General features: G+C 49.8%; 1 long non-coding RNA gene across 4 annotated transcripts; it reads right to left on the bottom strand.

Moving 5' to 3' along the window:
- Positions 1 to 7,442: 7,442 nt before the first annotated feature.
- Positions 7,443 to 22,511, bottom strand: LOC117314518 (uncharacterized). 4 transcript variants are annotated; one of them, XR_004529312.2, is made up of 5 exons: positions 22,156 to 22,511; positions 20,468 to 21,424; positions 18,363 to 18,479; positions 16,324 to 16,542; positions 13,124 to 13,414 (listed from the first exon to the last, which is right to left on the bottom strand). It is a non-coding gene; the product is annotated as an uncharacterized lncRNA (long non-coding RNA). The 4 variants fall into 4 exon arrangements; XR_004529306.2 differs by having other exon boundaries at positions 13,134 to 13,414; positions 20,468 to 20,542; positions 21,272 to 22,511; XR_012325580.1 differs by lacking the exon at positions 13,124 to 13,414 and adding an exon at positions 7,443 to 8,394 and having other exon boundaries at positions 20,468 to 22,511.
- Between the last annotated feature and the right edge of the window lie 17 nt (positions 22,512 to 22,528).

Here is a 22,528-nt window from a genome sequence, read left to right as displayed (position 1 = left end):
GGCTGCATCCCAGATAAACAGAATTCCAGCTCCAAAGGCAGCACTAGATAACGTGTGGATTTTTCTGAGGCTTTGTGAGATGACAGGGGAGTCCAGCGCTCCCCTCAGGCTCCTTCCACCAAGTCCTGCGCACAGCAGCTGCACATCCCTCCCCTCTCCCCAACCTTTCTTCCTTGCTCTCTCTCCCTCTCTCCGTGGTGACTCCAGCCTCCCCTCTCCTCTCTCTCAAAAGCAGCATGGAAACACCGCCCCCCACCCCCTGCATCCTTAGCCAGATGGAGGTCACCACCTGCTGGCCGGTCCCCTAGCACCCCCAGAAAGGCCTCGGTTCATCTCCCGCCCTCTCCTGCTCAATAGATGCCTCTGGTCTTTAGCAGAGAAATGGGTGTGCTATTTGCTTGTGCCCAGGAGTTTCTTCCGGCTCAAGCCCAGACCACTTCCCCCTCCTCCCTTCCCACCCCATCCTCGCCTGCATCCCTGAAGCTTTGCTCACAAACGTGCCTGCCAGTCCCATCCTGGCTCTTCAGGACAGTCTCCTCCAGGACCTCTCCCCCGACCCCCGCTGGCCCGAAGGGGACCCTCGGTGGTTACCAAAACCTGTGCTGATGCCCTGGAGCTGAGGAATGTGTGACTGCTACGGAGGCAAACCCACGGGTCCTGGGATCCACTAGGAGCTGAGCCGGAAGCTGGTCCTTCGGCCGGGGGCTGCTGTCCTGTGTCTCCCACTCCCTCGTTTTCCTGGGCACCACTCTGTCCACTTTGGTCTCCCTTCCCCAGGAGAAATGCCATGTTTGCCAAGCTCTTTTCCCACGGGCACGGTCTGCTATAACAAACCCTTCATTGCCACAATCTGTACACATTTTCTGGACAGGAGAGGGTGGAGAGTTTCATGCCACAAAGCCCTGGACTGTCCTGGGTTGGCCCCAAGGCTGTCTGCCCATTGCTGGACCCTATGGGGAGCCACGAGAGCCAGGAATCTCCATGCACCAAACTTGGGCACGGTATCTAGCCAGGTCTGGAGCCCATCTGAGGGACCCTCAGATTGGGGCTTATCTCCCGGCTCCCCAGGGCTCATCTATTGAGAATTTGACCTACATCACCTCCAGCTTCCTGTGTCGTCCTCTCTGATCCCAACCTCCCTCTCTTCCTCCCTCACTAAGAGCTGGAATGCAGGTGGCCCCCCAGATTCTAGAGGGTCTAAAATTGTTCAGGAAAACCTGGCCAAATCATCCCCACACTGTCTGGCTTCGGCCATTCCATATTCTCAAAGCTGGGCTTGTACACCGTGCAAACAGCTCACTCCAAACGTTTCTGCAGCCCATACACACGTGTGAGAGTGCCTCCCCGTTCCCGGTGACCTGGGGTCACTACCTCAACACTGGAAACAGGCACCTCACCTCCTTGCTCTGTGCTGTCACAGCTGTCAGCTCATAGGACCACTTGGTTCCCCAGAAGCAAACCCTGAAAGGAGAATTTGTATGCAGGAGATTGAAGAGTTCCTGGGAAAAAACACTGAGGAGTCAGTGGGAGGGGCGGGCGGTCACCAGGCAGGGAGGGGGTCAAGTGAGGGTGGGATATTGAGCAAAGTCCCATGGAGGGTAACCTTGGCTTGATTCCACACGGGGACTTTGAGGACCACCCCGCAGGGTTGTCCTGACCAAGGAGCAGGGGAGCCCCACAGTCACTGGTAAAGGCTGCCCCTGCCCTGTGTCAGTTCCCAGGCCCCTGCCTGAGCTCAGTCTCTGACAAAGATGGAGAGCAGGCTCTTGGGCGTGAAAGGGCTCGGGAGCTGATATGCAAGAAACATCCAGGAGAATATGGGCATCAGCTAGTCTCTCTGCAGTAACTTCTTTTTTTTTTTTAATTTATTTATCTTTGGCTGCATTGGGTCTTCATTGCTGCATTGCAGCCTTTCTCTCTAGTTGCGGAGAGCGGGGGCTACTCTTCATTGCAGTGCGCGGGCTTCTCATTGCGCTGGCTTCTCTTGTTGCGGAGCACAGGCTCTAGGCATGCGGGCTTCAGTAGTTGTGGCACGCGGGCTCAGTAGTTGTGGTGCATGGGCTTAGTTGCTCCATGGCATGTGGGATCTTCCCTGACCAGGGCTTGAACCCGTGTCCTCTGCCTTGGCAGGCAGATTCTTAACCACTGAGCCACCAGGGAAGCCCTGCAATTACTTCTTAATGCAAACTCTTCATATCTGAAACCTGCCACTCTAAGTCATCTCCCATCCTGGGCAGAGCGCCTTTTTGCCCCATCCTATCCCTTGGCATCTGCTCAGCCAGCAGGTGAAGGAAGAGTGGACCCCAAACTAGTCCAGTTATATGGGCTCCCAACTCCTCTCTCCTCCAGGAAAAGATTGACCCCCTTAAGGAACTGAAAGTCTGTTGATGCTGGAGTTTCCTATTTCCTCACAGAGGGGGACTCACACATGAAGGGTAGCAAGTGTTTGGAGCATCCGCATGCCCCACAGGGGAGGCAGCCCCTAGACAGGTGAGGGTGTCCAGCTTGGGCAAAACCACCCTCTAATCCATCAACTGAGTGACTGGTAGGTTTCCCCTTGCCCATGTGCTCCAGCTCCCAAGCTCTCCACCCACCACCGCTCCCTTCGTGATACTCTTTTCTTCTTCCTTATCGTCTGCTATCTCCAGATTAAGTGTTGTGAAGAGGGCTTCCCGCATCCCCATGGAGAGGAGTAGGAGTCCGGGATCAAGGCGTCACTAGGCTCCCCTGCCGAATGGTCATCAGGCGTCCTTCCCGTCCTCGTCATCCTCCTCACATTCGTCTCCTACCCACTCCTCACCAAGAGAGAGGGCTGGCTTCTCCTCAGCCTCATTAGGGCCTTTCCTGCTCCACTGATCATGGGGTTATGGTCAGCCTGCTCCACTGATCATGGGGTTATGGTCAGAGTCCTCAGGCAGGTAGACCGCCACCCTTCCAGGTCTCCCTTGGGTGGGGGTTTGCTTGGATGTACAATGTGAACAGCCCTGCCCTGTGGCTGCATATTATAACAGTCAGGCATCCTGACCAGTCCCCTATCAGACATGGGGTTTCCTTTAGTGCTAAGCTGTCTCCTGCCTACCTGGGGTCACCAGATCCATTGTGAAACCCCGTCTCCAGTCTGCAACCCTAGCTCTGTACCTGGGTAAATTAGTAAGAAACCTCGCCACCGTGTCGACAAGAATACCAGCTCAAATTGCTTTAAATAAAAGGGGAACGTATTGGTTCATTAACTGAAAAATCACAAGGGCAGTTAGCTTCAGGCTCAGGGGATCCAGGTACCTAAACAAAGCGTTGATAAACTACTGCCTGTAAGCCACATCTGGCCTGGCCTGCCACCTGTTTTATAAATACCTTGGTACGGAAACACAGCCATGCTTATCTGTTTACATGTTATCTATGGTGGCTTTCAGTCTACAACCAAAGAGCTGAGTAGTCGCAACAGAGACCTATGGCCCACAAAACTGAAAATATTTACTACTGGCTTTTTGTAGATAACTTTGCCGACCCCTGACTTAAACAATATCATCAGGAATCTACCTCTATCTCTTGCCTGATGGTTGTGGTGAGTTCCCCTAGTCCCTGATCCCTAAACTACACAGACTGAGAGTGGCTGAGGTGTGGTTCCCTAAGTGAAGAGTGGAGTGTGATCCCTGGAAGAAGGATAAGTGGCTTCTGAGCAGGCCAAAACAACAGACGTCTGCTCTGCAGGCTCCGATCTTGTTTTCTGTGCTGTGTTCCACCAGGCCACCGTGGTGACAAACCATCAGCCACCTGGAGCTTATCCTTCAGATTGGTGGCATACTGAGTGAGACTGTCCCTGTGTGGCCCCTGGTTGTCAAGCCCCAAATGAGATCCATCAGTGGCCATGGCTCCAGTGCAGCTATCACGATGGAGTGCCACCAGCAGCAACGTTCCCAGGGCTTGGCCTGGGTTAGAGCATCTGCACCCCAGCACCGCTGCCACTGTTGATCTGGATAGAACCTTCCATGCATGTTTAGTAAAGTTCTGTGGAACTCCTTTGGGTTGGGGTCCATTTCAGGGAGTGGCCCTAGCCTTGCCAATTACAATTCTGCTAGTAAAAGGATTCCCCAAAATCTCACAATTTCTTGGTGAGGATGTAAAAAGACAGGAAATGCACAAACTGAGAACTTCTCCCACCACACCCCTGCCTAGAGGATGCTTCTGGACCCCTGGTGGGATGCCCGGGCATGGGAGGAACTGTGCCATCCCAATTTTGACTCTCCAGTTTCAGAAGACAACTGTCAAGGTACACCGTTTCTAAGAGCGTGCCACTCTGAGTCCTCTCCAGATAGGCTGGTCGGGAAGCAATGTTGTACACGTAATGCGCTGGGCGCATCTGTCCCACTTTATTTGGATGTCCTCTGCCGTCATGGGCCAGAGGAGCCATGCCCTAATTAGCCCCAGCATCTGTTCCCTCCCCAAGGCCCAGTGTCATCATGCATGGACCTCAGTGCTGTGGGGCAGCCTTTTTGAAACTGTACCAACTGCTTCCACGGTCCATTTACGAGGCACACAGGATTCTGTGTGATACCCGATAATCGGGGCGATGTCCTAGAGTAGGACATTTGGGCCATAAGAGGAGCCTCATACCCTCCCTGCTAGAAGGATCCACTTCTTCCCCTTCACTGTCAACCACAGCTCACTTCCTGGCAGAGCTCTTTGCTGACTCCCCACCTCCATCTGGGGAGGCACAGTTGGGTTATGTAATTCAAGGTTGTAAGTACAGCTTCTGAGGGTTGCCCCAGGCCGTCAGCCAAGCCTCTTTTCCAGACCCCTTTGCCATTCCAAATGGCCTGCACTCCCTCATTAAAGATGGTCTCAGCGACCTGAGAACATGACCTTTGCAATGTAGCAGCTGCACCTTCAGAGCAGATGATAACAATGCTGGAATTACAGGCCCCTGGAGCTTCCATCCAGCTTACCTCTTCATACCCAATTCGGTACTGGAAAATGAGGCAGGTAGCAGCCCATGCCAGGAAGGGTACACCACACTCATATTCCTTAAATGTATTCTTGGTAATCCACTTCAGCATTAAAAACTCTATAGTCTGTGAATGGGGTCTTGGGCCTCACTGCCAGGTGGGCTTTGATGAGCAGTGTCACAATTTTATGATTCCCATAGACCCAATATTACATCATCTTCCATCTTCTCGTCCTAGACCAAGGTTGTCTGTCTGCCTGGCATACTTTCCTGTAGGGAACCATCCCCCCTCTAATTCCATGGGGTTTAGGTGGCACTGAGCCCCACTCAGTCCCCAGTCCCAGAGCCCAGAGATGGGTATGTGACACAGGCCTGCAGATCATTCCATTTCACTAGCCTTAGTGATTAGTTCAGGGATGGGCACATAGCCAAGCTGGGCCAACCTGACACTTCCCTGAGAGTTTTCTGTCAGCTCCATCAAGAAAATGCTCCCCCCTTTTCTGAGAGTTCAAGCTGGAGCCACCTGTGGCCATTTCACTGCCCCCATGGAGGAAAAATTCTACAGTAGAAGAGAATGAAGCCAACACGTCAGCTGAACCAGAGATCAAGTAGAGATGAGAGATGAGAGAGACACAGACAGAGACAGAGAAAGAGAGCACTTTGATGACCATATTTGAGCCCCTGGACCCAACCATGTCTGAGTATCAATCCTTTGAGGAAATAAAATATTATAAGCCCCCAATCTCTTATTTCATGTATGTTTAGAAATGTAGTTGAAACAACAAATAAGGAATCTTGAGAGAAGGAGAAGTTATTGCCATGAGGGCTTTTGAGAAGGCGAAGCATTGGGCTGGATATAATTTTTGTGTGGCAAAGATTAGGAGTAAGTTGAAAGGTACAAGGAATACATAGAGAGAAAGGGGGGGGGCGAGAGGGAGGGAGGGAGAGAGAATATTAACCATATGGAGTTAAGATCTTATTTCAAATTACATTTATTCTTATTTTATATCTTGTCATGGTGATATTGAGTAGTTTGTATGCAAGAAATTGTCCTATAAAATTCTATTCTAACTACAATCGTTTATTGTTTTATAACCCTTAACCTTGAGACTATGATGCTTGTTTATTGTAGGAAATTGTACTTACTCATTGTAAGTTTGTTATAGGAAATTGAACTTTCCATCAACCTTGTAATATTTAACCTGCTGAGTATGACTTCAGTGCTTTTGTTTTATTTAAACCAACCAGCAGTGTAAGTATGGTAGAGTTTCTTGTCATTTGGAAAAACAATTTGTAAGTTTTTTCCCCCTTGCAGAAATTATGTAAGAAAAACAAGTACTAATTATAGCCAACTCACATTAAAAACACAATGCAGAATTTAAACTTTTTCTTCCACACCCTGGACTTTTCAGTTACACAGACCAATGCATTGTACTTTCTCTGCCATGTGCAATGGAAAGAATCCTGACTAATGTACCTTCCAAGGAGGAGTGGTGAGGGAGGCCGGTCAAGTGGGTCAGCAGGGCCATCCAGGAGCACAGAGTAGCTGATCCCTGGGGTTCTGAGTACCCTGCCCTCTTTCAGGGCCTGTGGCTACCCCAGATATTTTAGAGATCACTGGGCATCAGCACTGACCTAACATTGATTCCCAGAGCTCCTGATACCAGTAGGTCCACTGGTTAGAATGGGAGTGTGTGGGACTGGGGGCAAATGGAGATCTGAACCTGAGTCCACCTCACAGAAGCCCCAGTGAGGCCCCGACACTATCTGCAGTCATTCCCCTCAGGTGTAGCCGGGACCCAGAGCTCCAGCAGCTCCTGACCCCCACCCAGATCCCTGCCCTGGATGGATGAAGAGCTTTTTTCACAGGAGGGACCTAGTGTGAGCTCCTGGATTCTCCCTCTCCATCTAAACAAAATAAAAGGTATCCTAGGGGGCTTCCCTGGTGGCGCAGTGGTTGAGAGTCCGCCTGCCGATGCAGGGGACGCGGGTTCATGCCCCGGTCCGGGATGATCCCACATGCCGCTGAGCGGCTGGGCCCGTGAGCCATGGCTGCTGAGCCTGCGCATCTGGAGCCTGTGCTCCGCAACGGGAGAGGCCACAACAGTGAGAGGCCCACGTACCACAAAAAAAAAAAAAAAAAAAGGTATCCTATATCCCTGGGACAATTACGTATGTTGGTGACACCACTAATAACTTGAAAGATACAGGATTCGTGATTTCCATCACATACCAGTGCTTCCTCATTTCTTTCGGCCCTAGCCTTGGAGAATGGCAGTGGATCATCACACGCTTCCTTACTGACACTGTTTGCATCTGTTGCTCCAGATGTGCTCAGATCATACATGTGCACGCAGCTCCCTGCACGGCTGCCTCCCCTAGACGTTGTCTGGGGTTGCCTGGTTGAACCATCCGTGCTCGACAATTACACCCTCCAGCCACTCCGGAGCCAGGTGTGACTGTAACCTCTCGCTCCCCCCTACCCCACCGCTGGCCCCACCCCGGGTCTCTCGTCTTCTTCCTTCCATTGCTGGATGCCCTTTTTTCCTCAGTACATTCCTTACCGTTCCTAGGATATCACAGTGGGGAACATTGGGATGAACAGTAGCATGGTGGGGTTGCCAGCCTCGGTCGATACTTCTGGGTGGTTTTCACTGACACTACTCAACACGACTCTGTAAACGTGGAAGTGAGGGAGAAGTAGAGTTTACTGTAAACAACTGTACTATTAGAAAAAGGCACATACCTAAAGCACTAAAATCATCGTTGACTTCTGACTTGAGTTTTTCTTCCAATCTGTACAGTGTATCCAGAGAACTTTCAAGAATGGCTGGACCCTAATAGCGGTGCAGTCAGCAAGGGCCTTTTCGTGCAGGCTCTCAGCGCACCCCAAACCACCACCCTCTTGACCCTGGGAGGAAGAAAACCCTCTCCTGAACCCTGTCTCTCTCTTCTCTGGCTTCCCCCGTTTGTGTCTTGTCTCTCCTTCCCCGGTGCAGGAGCCTGCCTCCTTGAGCTCTGGTTCAAGCTGTCAGTGGTTCAGTTCTGTGGTTTTACTCCAGATGAGTAGGAGTGGGGTGCAGATGGGGGCCGTTGGTTGGGAGAGTATCAAGAAAGAAAGACTTTTCCTACCACCACTGCAATCTCCTCTTGGCACCTGGCCTGCGTGTTGTTATGTACAAAGGGCTCTTGTCTCTTTGGTCAGGAGTCACACGGCCACATGCCCTTTTGGTCACTCAGGCCTTTGTATGTCTCATGCTTCAGGAAGGCATATATGGGCCCAGAGAGGACCTTGTGCCACCACAGTTGTCATTTCTATCTCAGAGTGGTTTCCACAATTTCCGCCTGACTTTGAGATGGGATTCCAAACTTCATCGCAGCTCAGGCCTGATCAATCTTCATTTCTTGGTACCATACATCTGCAAGCTTGGCAGTCACAGTGAGGTTGGGCTCTGGAGTTTGAGAAGAATGATTTAATCCAAAATGCAGGTAAGTACCACCCCTCGGGTAAAAAAATGCCGGTCGAGACCCAGCCTTTAACCCCCACGTGACTGGATCTCCCAGAGCCACTGCTTCTGCCACCCTCTGCCAGGCAGGAAGTTGGTCTCTGCACACCATGAAATCTCCCCAAATACAAACCCAACTCCCATGTGACCAAAAGTTTCTTGGAGCACTGAAGAGAAAGGTGCATGACCTTTCTCTTCATTCATGCACAGCAGAATCCCCTTGGGTCCTCACTCCTTCAGCACCTGTCCTCACGGCAGAACCCACACTCACCCCTTCTACCCCCATCCATCCACATTTCAGCCTCTCCCTGCCAGCCTGACCTCCCTTCCCTGCCCTGTATATCAAAATCCTGTCAGCCTGAACATACCACTCAGCAAAGAGAAGCCAGCCAAAGGGTGCTTTGTGAAACAGAAGCCCAGTCGTTAGCCGAACAGCGAAACTAACCAAATGTTGTTCCCCAAAGGAGAGTGACCCTGGGGGCCGAGTTTATCCCACCACTCCCCATTCAAAAGTTAGAAAAAGTCAAAACATATCTATGTTAAACTGGTTCCTATTTTTTTTTTAATAAAATTTCCACTCTTATCCCCAACCCATCTTTTTGCCCCTGTTCTCAATGTGTGATGTTATGAAAGCAGACTGAAGAGTTCCATCCATGCCAAGGTTGGGACAGAATCACTCTTTCACCAACGTTCTGAACTCCAAACTCTTTTTTTTATTAATTTTTATTGGAGTACAGTTGCTTTACAATGTTGTGTTAGTTTCTACTGTACAGCAAAGTGAATCAGCTATACGTATATGTATATCCCCTCTTTTTTGGATTTCCTTCCCATTTAGGTCATCGCAGAGCACTGAGTAGAGTTCCCTGTGCTGTACAGTAGGTTCTCATTAGTTATCTATTTTATACATAGTATCAGTAGTGTATATATGTCAATCCCAATCTCCCAATTCATCCCACCCCCGCCTTTCCCCCCTCGGTGTCCATACGTTTGTTCTCTATTGAACTCTAAACTTTTATTTGTTTTTACTAAACTCTCTAGCCTAGCACCACCCAGTAGAACTTTCTGCAGGGATGGAAGTGCTCTATAGATGCACCGTCCAATATGGTAGCCACCAGCCCAGGTGGTTCCTGAGCACTTGGGATGCGACTCGGGTAACGGAGAAATGAAATTTCTAATTTTATTTACTTTTAATTTCAATGGCCACGTGCAACTCTGGCCACCACATCGGGCAGCACAACTCTAGCCTAATTCCACCAATGACAATGAGGGATGTTCTAGGAAACTGTCAAAGAAAACTCCATAGGATGTTGACTGGTTCCTATATTGCCCGCTCACTAGGAAAAATTTGTCTCAGGTCTAAGGAACTGAAAAGGCAAAGCTGCTCTTAACCAGTTAGTCTTGTTTTGTTTTTAATCTTAAAGACAAGATTAAATCGCATACTCAACTTGTTTCCTTTTCCCCTTTGGCTGTCAGAAAGCACAGCCAAATTTAGAGCCCACCTCTACCTATGTACCCTTGGACACTAGCATCACCCTCAGTTCCATTATTTTTTTCCTACCCTGTTGTCTCGTATGGGATGGGATGTAGAATGTCAACACCCTTCCCCACAAGCATAATCTTTGGGAGGAGGTGCCAACTTGAGCATTACTGATCAACTTGCTGAAGGCTGCAGACATGACTTACAAGTTATCCTGGGGAACTGAATGGGGGAAGGGAAGGGATCTAGGGAGTTAGACCCCCATCCCGGTGGGGAAGGAAGGGATTTTCTGTGTTGCAAGGGGGAGTTGACGAAGGATGCAGTTCAGAGAAAACCTGTATAAAGGAGGGGAGGAGAGTGAAGCCCTCATTTGATTCTTGAGATACTTTTCTCTCTGGTCTCAGGGAAAATCCCGGTTATTACCCAGCTATAATTCTTCTCTTTCTTCACTGTGTGTGTGTGTGTGTGTGTGTGTGTAGCGTTAAATGATGCTTAGTAAATTTACAGAATTGTGCAACTATGGCCACAAAACATTCCCATCACCTCGAAAAGAATCCTTGCGCTCATTTCTAGTCACTCCACATTCCCACCGGCAACCACTAATCTATTCTCTGTTTCTGTAGGCTTGTTTTTTCTGGACTTTTTATATACATGGATTCATATAATATGTGATCTTTGGCTTCTTTCACTGAGTATGTTTTTGAAGTTCATCTGTAGAATCTATTAGTACTTTATTCCTTTTTATTGCCAAGTAGTATTCTACTGTACAGATAGACTACATTCTGTTTATCCATTCACCAGTTGATAAACATTTGGGTTGTTTCTACTTTTTGGCTATTGTGAATACTGCTGCTATGAACTTTCACATATAAGTTCTGTGGACATATGTTTTCATTTCTCTAGGGCTGTTACCCTGAAGTGAAATTGTTGGGTCCATGGTAAATTTGTGTTAAGAATCTCAAACTGGGGCTTCCCTGGTGGCACAGTGGTTGAGAATCTGCCTGCTAATGCAGGGGACACGGGTTCGAGCCCTGGTCTGGGAGGATCCCACATGCCGCCGAGCAACTAGGCCCGGAGCAACTAGCCCCGTGAGCCACAATTACTGAGCCTGCGCGTCTGGAGCCTGTGCTCGGCAACAAGAGAGGCCGCGATAGTGAGAGGCCCGCACACCGCAGTGAAGTGTGGCCCCCGCTTGCCACAACTAGAGAAAGCCCTCGCACAGAAACGAAGACCCAACACAGCAAAAATAAATTAATTAATTAATAAACTCCTACCCCCATCATCTTCTTCAAAAGAAAAAAAAAAAGAATCTCAAACTGTTTTCCCAAGTGCTGCACTATTTCATGTTCCCACAAGTAATGTGTGAAGACTCTAGTTTCTCCACATCCTCATCAACACTTGTTACTTGACTGTGTTTTTGATCACAGCCATTGTAGTTGATGTGTAGTGCTATCTCATTGTGGTTTTAATTTGCATTTCCCTAACAACGAATGATGAGCATCTTTTTATGTGCTTATTGGCCATTCATATGCCTTCTTTGGTGAAATGTCTGTTCAATTCTTTGCCCATTTTTTTAAAAATTTATTTTATTTATTTTTGGCTGCGCTGGGTCTTCATTGCTGCGCACAGGCTTTCTCTAGTTGTGGCGAGCGGGGGCTACTCTTTGTTGCGGTGCGTGGGCTTCTCACTGCGGTGGCTTCTCTTGTTGCGGAGCACGGGCTCTAGGCGTGCAGGCTTCAGTAGTTGTGGCTCGCAGGCTCTAGAGTGCAGGCTCAGTAGTTGTTGCACACGGGCTTAGTTGCTCCACGACATGTGGGATCTTCCCGAACCAGGGATCACACCTGTGTCCCCTGCATCAGCAAACGGATTCTTAACCACTGCGCCACCAGGGAAGCCCCTTTGCCCATTTTTAAATTGAGTTATTTGTCTTATTATTGAGTTTTAAGAGTTCTTTACATTTTCTAGATACAATTTCTCTTATCGGGCATGAGATTTACAAATATTTTCTCCTAGTCTATGACTTGTTTTCACTTTTTTTTTTTTAATCTTTTTTATTTTTAGCTACGTTGGGTCTTCATTGCTGCGCATGGGCTTTCTCTAGTTGCAGAGAGCGGGGGCTACTCTTCTTTGCTGTGCGGAGGCTTCTCATTGTGGAGCATGGTTCTAGGCGTGCGGGCTTCAGTAGTTGCAGCTCACGGGCTTAGTTGCTCCGTGGCATGTGGGATCTTCCAGGACCAGGGCTCAAACCCGTGTCCCCTGCATTGGCAGGCAGATTCTTAACCACTACGCCACCAGGGAAGCCCATGTTTTCACTTTCTTAATGGTGTTTTCTGAACTGAAAAGTTTTTAATTTTTGTGAAGCCCAATTTATTATTTTTTCTTATATTGCTTGTGTTTTAGTGTCATATCTAAAAACTCTTCCTAACCCAAAGTCCTGAAGATTTACTCCTATGTTTTCTTCTAACAGTTTTATAGTTTTAGCTCTTACATTTAGGTCTATGACCCATTTTGAGTTAGTTTTTGCATATGGCATCAGACAAGAGTCTAAATTCATATTTTTGCATGTGGGTATCCAATTGTCCTAGAACCATTTGTTGAAAAGACAATCCTTTCCCCCATCGAATTGTCTTGGCACCTTTGTCAAAATCAATTGACCATAAATGTAAGGGTTAATTTCTGGGCTCTCAAGTCTGTTCCATTGATTTGTAGGTCTGTCCTTATGCCAATATCACACTGTCTTGATTACTGTCCTTCTTTTGGGAGTTTTCTTTTTTTCCAGCCTTTTCATATACTTCAATTTTTATTTAACTGGGAGAATAGGCCAACCCCCTTCTCTTTCCCCAGATTGATATTAGCTCTTGGCAAGAATATAATTGAGGCGTTCTAAAATCAAGCCATCAAATCCTCGCTTGTGAAAATCACTGAGAAATCATTAAAGGGACTATGACCATATTCTTATTCAAACAAATCCCAATGGGGATCAAGAAGGGCACAGACATTCTAGCCTTGCCACAATAATCGGATTTACTGATTCCCAGGGAAAAGGGAAGACACGATGCTAATTATGAGGCCGTTTAGGAATTATTTGCTTTCTCAATATGGTTTTAGAATGTACTAGACCTAAGAAGTAAAATCTTTGAGCTATGGGTATGAATGTATTTGTTTAGCAACTTCAGTATTTAAGGAAACCAGTACGGATAATGAATATTGAAAAGAATATTTTCATTTTATTTATTTATTTATTTTTTGGGCTGCGTTGGGTCTTTGTTGCTGTGTGCGGGCTTCTCCCTAGTTGTGGCGAGTGGGGGCTACTCTTCGTTGTGGTGCACGGACTTATCATTGCAGTGGCTTCTTTTGTTGAGGAGCACGGGCTCTAGGTGCACGGGCTTCAGTAGCTGTGGCACTGTGGGCTCTAGAGCGCAGGCTCAGTAGTTGTGGTGCATGGGCTGAGTTGCTTTGCGGCATGTGGGATCTTCCTGGACCAGGGCCCTTGAAGAAAAGAAACCCGCCTTAAAGAATGGCAATTAGAATGCCAAAGCTCTTCCCCACAAGAATAATCTTTGGGAGGAGGTATCAATTTGAGCATTACTGATCAACTTGATGAAGTCTGCAGATATGACTCAGGAGTTATCTTGGGGAACTGAATGGGGGAAGGGACGAGATCCAGGGAGTTACACCCCCATCCTGGTGGGGAAGGAAGGGATTTTCTCAGTTGCAAGGGAGAACTGATGAAGGATGCAGTTTAGAGAAAACCTGTATAAAGGAGGGCAGGAGAGTGAAGTTAGCATTTGATTTTTTTTTCTTTTTCCTTTTTTTTTTTTTTTTTTGGCCATGCCACGCGGCATGCGGGATCTTAGTTCCTGGACCAGGGATAGAACCCCCACCCACTGCAGTGGAAGCACGGAGTTTTCTTAACCAGTGGATGGCCAGGGAAGTCCAGCATTTGATTCCTGAGATACTTTTCTCTCTGGTCTCAGGGAAACTCCTAGTTATTACCCAGCTGTAATTGGAATTCTTTTAAGCTGCCCTTCCCTGCATTAGAGCAAGTCACATATAGCAACTCAGCCTCATGTAACGGTCTTGCACAGAACAAAAAGGTGCCGTGGTGAAGGGGCAGGGGGCTTGCTCCACCTCCCACCTCTTTGCTGGGGTTCAAGGGGAGGAAGCAAAGTGTTCTTGAGTTATCTACATCCCAGGCTCCAGATGGTGACTAGCATTATGAGATGTGATCCCCTGCAGAGCCTAGAAGAACATTTAAAATGGTGCACCAGCTTCTAATGGAACAACTCAAGGGAGGTCTAAGACTGAACCTTCTACTTGTCTGTTTATGTTAGATGAAACCTCTGAAGGGGGGATTGGGGAGAGGGGAACTTCTATGCAACTTTTTTTTTTTTTTTTTTTTTGCAGTACGCGGGCCTCTCACTGTTGTGGCATCTCCCGTTGCGGAGCACAGGCTCCAGACGCGCAGGCTCAGCAGCCATGGCTCACGGGCCCAGCCACTCCGCGGCATGTGGGGTCTTCCCGGACAGGGGCACGAACCCGTGTCCCCTGCATCGGCAGGCAGACTCTCAACCACTGCGCCACCAGGGAAGCCCTATGTAACATTTTTAAATGTATTCATTTATTCACAAGTATAAGAGAGTCCTACTATGTACCAAGCATCTTATATTACATGTTTTTAATGTCACCCAAGCCCTTTCAGAAAGAAGGTAGAGTAGAGAAAGAGGAAAAAGCACTCAATAAATCTTGGTTGAATCAATGAATTTCAAGAGCCAGATGGCGTGAACCTTAAACGAGCAGGAATTTTTCTGAGAGGCTGAAGGAATATGATCTGGGAGTGGCTTTTGTGAGAGGGAAGGCTCTGCCCCCGCCTCTTTACTCTGCACTTGTGGAGAATGGCAGCTTCCCTGGAGATAGTTGCTGGGTCCTCAGTGAGGCAGGAATTGGAGGAAGGACTTCTGAAGAGGCTCAGGGTATACAGAGGGCTACAGGGGAAGGCTGGGGAGGGAGCAGTGAAAAGTTGGATGAGGGGGGACGAAGTGCAGAAGGAGGTTGATGAATGAGGAAGCTGGCTCTCATTCAGACAGTAGCTGAAGATTACCAGGATATGGGACCCAGTGGGATTAGCTTTTAAATGGTCCTCCAAACCGATGCTTTTAGAGGCTTGATTATGCTAATTCTACTAATCAGCAAATACCTTCTATTTTCAAGAACCTGTGATGTGAAGCGCAGATGAAGCTCTTTACAAACAGAATTTTATGTCAGTTTTACAATGCTGCAAAGTAAGTAGTATCCCCTTTTTACAGAAGAGGAAAGTGAGGCTTAGGCAGAGAAGTAATTTGCCCAAGACCAGATAGCTGGTAAGTGCCACAGGTGTAATTCAGACCAGGTCTGTATGTCTCCAAACGCCGGCCTGCCCCGCAACTGGTCTGTCCTGACTGGGGCCAGTTCAGCCCGGGACATCCAGTGTCATTGACAGCTTGTGGGGAGCCCCTGGAAACATGGAGGTGTCCATGATATACACCTGTGCAGCTCCAAGCCCCTGGTCAGAAGCCCCCACTACACTTACTTCTTTTATATTTATTTATTTATTTGGCTGCAGCGGGTCTTAGTTGCGGCACGTGGGACCTTAGTTGCCACGTGCGGGATCTTCTTTGCGGCATGCGGGATCTTTAGTTGTGGCATGCGAACTCTTAGTTATGGCATGTCGGATCTAGTTCCCTGACCAGGGATCAAACCCGGGCCCCCTGCCTTGGGAGCACAGAGCCTTAGCCACTGGACCACCAGGGAAGTCCCCCACGACGCTTATGAATCCCAATGCCCACATGGCCTGGAACCCCCATGGACTCCACCCACCTCCCACACAGGGTGAGGGGCTCAGAGAGATATGTATGTAATATAATTATATATGGAAGGAACAGGACACAGTAAGAATGTGTAACAAACAACCCTGACCTACAACAGGGAAGGTTGCCCCAAGGAAATGATGCTTGGGCGAAAAGTGAAGAATGAATTAAAAAGTGAAGTGATGGAGTAGAAAAGTCTTCTAGAAAGAATGTGCAAAGGCCTGGTGGTTGGGATGGGTGGGGGCACATATGTGTGTTTGAGGAATTGAAAGGAAGCCAGTGCAGCTGGAGGGCACTGAGCAGTGGGGAGCGGGGAGCAGTGATGCTGGACTGGTGCTGGGGGCAAGGGGAGGGCGCTTAGTACTTGTTAATGGGTTGGCTCTTTATCCCAGGAGCAATGGGAAGTCATTAGAAGGTTTTAAAAGGGGAGTGAGTGACGTGATAAGACTGGATAAGGACAGGGCAGACACAGTAGGATCAATTAGGAGCCGCTGTAGGAATCCAGATAAGAGGTAACAGGAGATTAGAGAGATGCTTTGGAGGTAAAATTACCAGGATTTGGTGATGGTTCCTAAGATTCTGGCTTGCCTGTTCGATGGACAATGGTACCATCCACTGAGAAAGAGAACGCTGGGAAGGTGAGAGAATGAGGACCACGAGTTAGGTCTCAGACGTGTTGCGGTTGAGGTCCTCTGAGAAATGGAGGTGGAGATGATGAAGCCATTGGCTAGGCTCCCGCTGGTCTGGAGCTCAGACAGGAAGTTCTCCAGGCTGGAGACATAAAGGTGTGAATCATCAGCAGATGAACGGTAACTGAAGCTATAGCATGGATGAGATCACCAGGGAGGGTCCACAGTGAGAGGGGGAAAGGCCTAGGAATGGGCTTGAGGAACACCAGCATTTAAGGGAGGAGCGTGACCCTGCAAAGAAGACTGAGAAGGAGACCAAGGAGTTAAGAGACAAACCAGGAGGGTATGGTGTCAAGGGAGTCAAAGAAGCTAATGCTTTAGGAGTTGAATAATCAGGAGGTCTAATAAGATGAATACTGGGAAAGATGCCCAGTTTTGAGACATGGAGGTCCTAGCTCAAATATCATGTTTTGGGGAAGTTGTGGAAGATGGAAGCGATATAAGACTGAATGTTGGAGTGGACAGGAATGCCCAACGACCAACAGTGGGGGAGGGAGCCAGGGTTAAGGTTGCAGGGGCAGGTTGGTGGGAAGGAGAGCTCAGAGAGGGAGAGGATAATGGATAGAGAAGCAGCAGGGGCTAGGGAGTCAAGGATGGGCAGCAGCCCTGGCCTGAGATAGGAGGAGGGGTGCTTCCTCTGAGGCAGCAGGAGAGGGGGCAGGTGTAGGGAGACGTGTGACTGAGTTAGTAGGAAACTGGGTGGTGGGGGCGGGGGTGCGCGGGTTTCTGTCTGTGGCTTTAATCCTGTAAAGGAGCAGTCGAGGTCACATCTGCCAGCAAGGAGGAAATGGGCTGGTTGGAGGCTTAAAGAGAAAACGGTGAAGGCTGAAAACAGCCACTGCAGAGAAGGGGGTTCCAAGCTGATGGGAGAAATATGTCGAGGGCCCGTATGCAGTCAGCAGCTATGATTTATGGGAACATCACTCTGACCTGTGGAGTTCCTTGGCTGTTTGAGCACAGCACAAGAATGCAGACAGGAGGGCTCATCCGGCGCTGGGGGCTTGCCAGACAGATACGATCAAAAGGCAGAGAGGCAGAGGGGCTCAGGGTATTGACGAGAGTGTTATCAAAATGGTAAGCCTTGAAATCCAGGTGGGACAAGAAGAAAAGCAATGGAAGGAGAGAGCAGATGCATTAGGAGAACACAGAGAGGTCCACGGTGGAGAGGTCTGAGGAGACCCAACAGTTATCTCATCTTGAGGTCACCTGAGCAGGTGGTGCAGTGAGGGACGGGACGAGGCCCAGCAGGTGATGGTGTGAACAGGTGACCCAGTGGCCTGCAGATGGGGATTCGACAAGGAGGTCAGGAGCTGGTCTGTGTGTGCTGACACTGAAGGGACTGAAGTAGCAAAGGCCACTGAGAGGTCCACTAAGCTGCAAACGGGCAAGGTCGTTGGATTGGGCAAAAGGGAGGTGAATAGTCATCATGTCAAGAGCAATTTCAGAGGGGTGTTAGTCCCGGACGCTGTGTCATAGTGGACTGAGTGTGTACAGGAGACGGGAGGGGGGAGGCTCCCTGTGTCAACAGCTCTTGGGTTTGCTGTGAAGGAGAACAGAGAAACGCTCCATCTCTCCCACTCTGGACAGGCCGGTGGGGTCCAGGGAGGGGACTTTTTAGGGTGGGAGAGACTTGAGAATGACTGCAAGTCGATGGGAATGGTACAGTAAAGAGGAGGCAGGTGGGGTCAGCCCCTGCCATGACAGGGCACATCTCAGGAGGGAGAGAGAGAGGAAGGAGTAGATGGGGTGGATTTGTGGATTTGATAGTGGGGGATGGAGATGTCCTCCCCGTTAGCCTCTGTTTTCTCAGAGAAGCTTGAGGGGAAGTCATCAGCAGAGTGTTCTATTGAGACATTAACTCCTATCTCATTCACACACCCCGCCCCCCACATAGTGACTCACCAGGAAGGAGTGAAAGGCATTAGCATTCTAGGGTCTGGGCCTTTTTCCTCCCACTCCACACCTGAGATGGTACACAGACTGTTGTGCAGTGCTGGCATCTGAGTTCTTTCTGACGGACTGAGAGGGAGAACATCACCGCGTCTTAGGGAGTTGATTCTCCATCATGGAAGAGACGGGCGGGAGGACGGGCATTCCCTGTCCCACCCTGGCATGCACCCCTCTCCCCCCAGGAAAATGGCTGTGTGTGACTGCAAATGCCAAGGTCTAAGGGCTGCAACTTTGAGGGTCTGCGGGAGAGACCCCCATAGAGCCAGGGATGGGGGAGTGGCCCTGAAGGTGGGGGACAAATAGTGGGAGGCCCACAGCAGGGACGACTAACGTCTGCAATGGCAGCGCCGGCCTGAAATAGACCTCAGCCTTTCTCTGCAAAGAGGAGCACAGACTGAGCATATTTGGGGCTGTGCAAGCCCCCGGCATTCTTGGACCATTGGAGGGGAGGTGAAGGAGAGCTGTGAGTGATATGGAATTCTCACAGATCTGCTGGGCAGGGACTCAAGCTGAATTTAATTTGATTGAGACCAACTAAGAGATGACTAAGGGTTGTATTTACGTCATGAGTTTGAGCAGTGTCCAGTGGGCCTGGGACCTGGACACAGGGTAAACAGTGAGTGGGAGCTGACATCTGGCTCTCCCCTCACCCTGCCCCCTGGGGCTGGAGCCCGACAGACACAGATCTACCATGTGGTAGCACTCGGCCTTCACAGATGAGCACAAGGCCGTCCCTCCCCACCAGGCCCAGGAGCAGAGCAGCGGGTCGAGTCCACATGGACCCCGAGCTCAGAGTTTGGCCGTCTGGACAGAGCCGTGGCTCCTCTCTTTCCACGGCTCTCAGGCATTCACAGGCCCAGCCACCCGAGGCTCTTGTCTCTGTGGCCCCAGGGCCTGGGCCTCTGGTCCCTTTACTTCGGCCTTGTGTCCAGTTCCAGGCGCTGGGCGTGCTGAGATCTGGGCACGCCCCACCTCAGCAAACACCTGACCACACGTGGTACTGAAAGGTGGGCGAGCAGGGGGTTAGAGACCAATGGCTTGAGATTCGGAGAACCCTCTGTCCCTGTGAGGGTTGAAGCAGGAGGCTGGTTGGCCCAGCAGTGAGTGGGTCTGCTGACTTCAGCCATCGGAGCGCAAGGCCCCTGGCCCACGGGCCTTCCAAGTATTTAGGTCACAGATTAGGCAGTGCTGGACAGAGGGAACTAGGCTGCCAGAGCTGCAGACCCACTGAGGCCCAGGCTGCAGGCACACAGGTCAGCAAACACCACAAGCCCCTCTCAGGGCATGCCAGGCCAATAGAAGCCCCAGGTGTGGACGAGCTCTGAGGCTTGGTCAGGGAGCTTTCCCCACCTGGTCACTTATGTCTGATGGTCCCTGAGCACAGAAGAGGAAAAGCTATCTTTTTATTCCTTTAACAAATATGTACTGAGCACCTTTTGTGTATCAGGGCCCAGCACTGGCCCTGGGATATGGCAGTGGACAAGGCAGGCTCATCCCTCCTGCCCTGCCCTCAAGGGACCCACAACCTATAAGGTGTGGGGCCGGGGGGGACAGACACCGATACTGATGGTGGTGACACCCAGTGTTTAGAGTTTGGGCAGGCAAGCCCTCAACTCAGCCAGGGGTTAGAGGTGGCTCCCTGGAGGAAGTGATGGTTCTAAATAGGTACCATTGGTTCCAGGGTACTGACGCTACTCAACACAGAGTAAGTCTTAAGGGGCGTTTTTTATGACTTATGTGTGAGAGACTTTATGACCAACTTGATTTTGTGTGAACCAAAACCCAAAAGTCAGAAGCTCTCTGTCTCTGTCTCTCTCCCATCTCTTCCCCTCCCCCACTCTTTCTCTCTCCATCCCCGACTCCTGCCCATCTCCCTCTGGGATGATCTCTAGTCCCTTTTTACATTTCAAGATTTGCAGGCTGCATTAGATGAGGGTGCAGGAGGGAAGATGCCCTGTTTCTGGCCCAGTGACTGAGTGAATGAGGTGTTGCTGCCTGAGATGGGACTGCTGGAGGCCAGCAGATCTGGGGCAGGAGAGAGGGTGAATTCAGTTTACCTGACGAACATCCGGGGAGTGATCTAGAGAAGACTCTTGGATATATGGATCCTGAGCTCAGAAGAAAGGCCCACACTGGAGACAGAGATTTGGAAGTCATCAGCATTTGGTTGTTGGTGGTAGAGATGGTCCAAGGGACAGGAGGCAGAGGGGAAGAAGGGATGGCCTAGGATAGACCTCGGGAGGAGCAGGAGATGGTTAAAGAGATTGAGAAACAGTAGCCAGGGAGGAGAGTGTAGGCCATTGAAGCCAAGAGGAACTGTTTTCACGAGTCAGCAATGAGCAGGTATCACTGGCCAAAAAGCATACTTTAAAATTTAGAAGAATCCCACCCCCCGAAAGCCTAACCCACTCCAATACTGAAAAACAGGCCAAAACGTCTAAAGATGCACGAAATTTGCAATGCCTCCCCCACAGTACACCAAAATTACCAATGGATAAAAAAACCACGGACTAGGAATGTTCATTTTTGATCCGTTTGTCATCCGGAATCCGGATCTAATTGTTTGCCCAGAATCACTGGAGCCAGTCCCATCCCCTTCTCACGCACCAGGGGGCGCACACGCACCGTTTCTAAATCCAAGTCCAGGGCAAATGCAGGCAGTGAATTAGGTGATAACCAGAACTTGACCCCTCAGCCCAGATCCCTAGACCCGCATCTCTCCCCCTGCCCTGCACATTACACTATGATCCCCAAGTCCAGATGCCTCAACAATTCCCAAACTTTCTCACCTAACCTCCAGACTCACAGTGGTATCACAGAGACTCCATAGATCAGAGATCCCATAGGGGTCCTCATCTTACCTAGAGCAGTAGGGGTAGGCACCCCGTCTTTCATGAGGTGGGCAGGCAGGAGACAGCTGGTGTGGCACAGACTGGACGATACGTCTGGGGCCGGAGGCTTTGGTGCCAAGGTGTGGCTCTTGGTTTGGAGCTTACCAAGTTCCTGAGTTAGGACTTGGAATAAATCTTCAGGTAAGTTATTGGTTTAGCCCAGAAATTTATAGGGTCAGCATCTGAGTTTGATATGAGGAGTCAGAAACTCAATACTGAGGTTTATATCAGGCTTGGGGGATATTATCAAGTCCTGAACTCAGGGGCCAACTCACAACATGACTCAGGTTCACAGTTGGAATTGGTGTAGATATTGAGGTGTTGGCCAGGCTCTGGGGTTGACATCGGGTCAGAGAAGTAGAGAGTGAGTATGGGGATTGAGTGGATTTGTGTGGAGTTTCTGCAAAGCCAGTCTCATAAATCTTGGGTTCCAAGATTACCATTAGAGGTGAGTCAATGTAGGGTCTTAAATGGGCCCCCATATGGATGAGGTTTGAGGTCAGTATTCGTATTAGGGTCCTTTTCTGGTGACTCAATCCCAGTTCAGAAAGGGTGTTGGTGTTGACCTGGGATTAGGACTGCAGTATTAGAGGTTTCTGTAAGGCTTGGGGTTCAGAAAAGAGTGCTGGGGTCCATAAGAAGGGAGCCATTGGACTTTAGGTTTCATACAGGGATCAGGGATCAGCGTTGGTACTGGGGTCCATTTAAGGACCAGGGTTGGTGATGGGGTCACTATCAAGTAGAGGTGATAAAGGGGTTTAGAGTCAGAATTGGTATTTGAGGTCAATATAGGGGTTCGGATTGAAATTATTACTTGAGCCAATTTCGGGGCACATTTAGGGGTTTGGACTTACTATTGAGTTTGGGGGTGGGTCTGGTCTCGGTATCAGGTTCACATCGAGGGAATGGGGTCCTAGAGTAGTATCAGGTTCATATTTGGATTGAGAGCCTCTAACTGGATCCGGACTTCGTATGGGAGTTTGGGTCTGTCCATGCTCATTTTGGGGTTCCGGCTCGGTACTGGAGCCCGCGTCGGTTTAGGCTCGGGGTTGGGCTGAGGCCTCGTCGGGCCTACGCGTCTCAGCAGCTCTACGAGCGAGAGTGCACGAGGGGAGGGGCGGCGCCGGGGACGCGCACGGCAGGGGCAGGGGCGCGGGCGCGGGCGCGCGGCTGGAGCTGGCGCGGGAGCGACGGGAGCGGTGGCGGCGGCGGCAGAGGCGGCGGCTC

This window comes from Tursiops truncatus, chromosome 1, assembly GCF_011762595.2.
Source record: "Tursiops truncatus isolate mTurTru1 chromosome 1, mTurTru1.mat.Y, whole genome shotgun sequence".
NCBI lineage: Eukaryota > Metazoa > Chordata > Mammalia > Artiodactyla > Delphinidae > Tursiops > Tursiops truncatus.
Note: the sequence above shows the minus strand (reverse complement) of the source record. Positions and strands in the feature narration are given on the sequence as shown.